This window comes from Elephantulus edwardii, unplaced genomic scaffold, assembly GCF_000299155.1.
Source record: "Elephantulus edwardii isolate Elephantulus edwardi_28Jun2011 unplaced genomic scaffold, EleEdw1.0 scaffold00035, whole genome shotgun sequence".
In the NCBI taxonomy this organism is placed as follows: domain Eukaryota; kingdom Metazoa; phylum Chordata; class Mammalia; order Macroscelidea; family Macroscelididae; genus Elephantulus; species Elephantulus edwardii.
Genome location: NW_006399785.1, coordinates 10,929,365 through 10,932,525, shown reverse-complemented (window position 1 = coordinate 10,932,525; position 3,161 = coordinate 10,929,365).

Genomic DNA, 3,161 nt, shown 5'->3' with positions numbered 1-3,161 from the left:
AATACCGTGTGGATGGCCTTAGGTAGACTGACGCTACTTTTTGGGTAACATTTTCCCATGAAGCTTTGCAATAGACTGTGTATCTTTTCCCACACGATTGCTGCTGGAATTCAAAAGATATATTGCATTGGAGAAATCTGCTGTCGGGGACCTCTGTAAAATGCTAAAAAGTAAAGGATGTCAGTTTAAAGACAAAGATTCACCCTGACCCAAGTCATGGTATTTTCAATTGTCTTTTATGAATCTGAAAGTTGAACAGTGAATAAAGAAGACTAAAGAAGAATTGATACCTTTGAATAGTGATGTTGGAGAAGAGTACTGTATGTCCACGGACTGACCAAAGAACAAACAAATCGATCTTGAAAGAAGTGCAATCAGGGTGTTCCTTAGATAGTGATATTTTGTTACACTTTGGGTGAATGCCGAGGAGAAACCAGTCCTTGGAGAGTGATGTCATGTTGGGAAAGGGATAGTGAAAGAGAGGAAGACCTTCAGTGAGTTGGATTCACACAGTGACTCCCACAACAGGCTTGAACACAACAGAGGTCATAAGGATGGTGCAGGATAGATGAAGGTTAAGATTTGTTATCATGGGGTCACTATGAGTCATTGTCAGCTTGATAGCATCCGACAACAGCAATTTATATTGGGCTTGACCTTGTAACTTGCTTTGTCCAATGGATGCAATGAGCATGTGCGCTTTTCTCACATTTATACTCTACCTAGAAAGGAGCCTTCCATGAGGGAATACTTGCACAGAATTACATCAAGGTTGAGCAGAAGCTGCATTCTTCTAGCTGATCCCAGTCCAATGAGTGATAAATAAACCACTGAAAGTGTGAAAGAGTGTGTGTGTGTGTGTGTGTGTGTGTGAGGTCTCCCCACCCCCTCCCAAAGCAAAATTTAATTCATATGCCATGTTTAGGTCACTAATTTGAGAACACTGAGCTAAAGCTCTTAATAATAAGTGGCTGGTACATAAAACCAGTTGTCATCAAGTCGATGTCAAGTTATAGTGGCCCCGATGTAGAGAGAACTGTATCCATATAGAGGAGAACTGTATCCAAAGAGTTTTCAATATCTGACTTTTCCTGGAGATGGGATCACGAGGACTTTTTTTTCCTGAAGCACCTCTGGTGGATTCAAACCTCTCCCCTTTCAGCTACTAGTTTGTTACATTATCCATTTGCATCATACAACAAGAATATGGATTTCAACAAGAATATGCTGCTATCTTGTATCACTAAGTCAATTGTGACTTGTGACAACCCCGATGACAGAATTGAAGCATTTCACAGGATTTCTAAGGCTGTTATATTTAGGGGAGTAAACCAGCAGGCCCTTCTCCTATAGAACAGCGGATGGGATCAAAGCACTACTTTTCCATTTAGCATCTGAGTGTTTAACAGGCTTCCTGACCAGAGCATAGAATGTATTTAGTGATTGGCTGCTTTGATTATTATTACGGGTCTTATGTATGTCTCAGAGTTTCTGTAACAGATGCTGGCTTTGACTTAATTCTTGGCAGAACTTGTTTGCTAATTTGACATATGAGGAACTTGAACACACCCATCAAAGCTTATCTTTCACCTTCTTAGAGGAGTTTGTATCACCCTTAGTCATATTGTGAAATTTAGATTGTTTGAAACTTAAGAGAACTGTGAGTAAGAAACATGTGATCTCCTGACTTCAAACTTGGGGATATTTGACAATATATCTCCTCCACAAACCAGTCTGATATGTTGTTGTTAAATGCTGTCAAGTCACATACAACTCACCACAACCCTATACACGACAGACCTGAATCCTGTCCTATCTTGTGCCAACCTCATTTTCTCTGACACATCTGAGTCCATTGCTGCAGTCAGTCATTGTGTTAATCCATCTCATTGTGGATCTTCCATTTCAAGCATGATATCCCTTTCCAAGGAATAGCCTTTCCTAGAAACATGTCCAAAATATGAAGAGACCAAGCTGCTACATCCTAGCCTCCAAGAAATAGAAGTCTGATATAGGTGAAATATTAACAAATAGATTGACATGCAAACTCTTCTTGGACCTAGTGAAGTTTCATGGGACATTGAGGGGTATTAAACAACAACAACAACTGGTACTACAAAGAATAAGGACCCTGGTGCTTCTGGACTCCTTGAAGGAAATCAGCCCTAACTAGACAGGGATTGTGGAGTGTCTCAGAGGTTGTGAGAGTTCAGCTGTGCTCTAAAGAAGGACTCTCTTTGGTATGATTGTAAAATGGTACAACCCCTCTGGAAGACAGTGTGGTGTTTCCTTAAAAAACAAGGCAAAACAAAACATTAAACATAGAAACTCCATATGAGCCAACTACTTCACTACTAGAAATATATCCCGAGGAAATTAGAACTGAGATACAAATGGAGATTTGTATACCAATGCTCATAACAGCTTTATTCACCAACAAAAGGAACATGGAAACAGCCTGGATGTCCAACCACAACTGAGTGGATTGACACATTGTGGTACATTCATACAATGGAATATTATGCCGCATTCAGAAGCTATGATTTTGAAAAATATTACATACATTTGGAGAGACGGGAGAGCCTTATGTTGAGTGAATCGACTCAGTCTCAAATACTACATAAGACCTTTATTGTAACAATGGGTAACTAGTAAAACATGTATGTGGATTTAAGGTGGGAAAGGGTGGAAGCAGAAGGGAGAGGAAGGGTAGAGGTGAAATCACAAAGTTGCACAATTCGGTGAGTGAACGAAGGGTGTGAGGAAATGGGAACAATCTGACGGGGTCTGAAAAGACAGGGTAATGGCGGGTATTGTCCAGTGATGATTAGTTTTATAAAACATAATGAACGGGAATGATTGTATGACACACAGTGTGGGAGAAGAATAGTGTGTGAGCATGTACTTCTGCAGAACATATACTAAAATAGAAACGATACAGAGAAGATTAGCGTGGTCCCTGCACAAGGATGACATGCAAATTTGTGAAGCGTTCCATATTTTTGGAAACAAAACTTGAACACAGCCTTCTGAGTCTTTCTGACACTAGAACTTTTCATGCAAACCATGTTGTTCTTCTGAAGAAGAAAAACATCTATAGTAAAACATTATGAAATGGGAGGAAAAAACAATAGCGTGAAACACAATTATATGAACTTTGT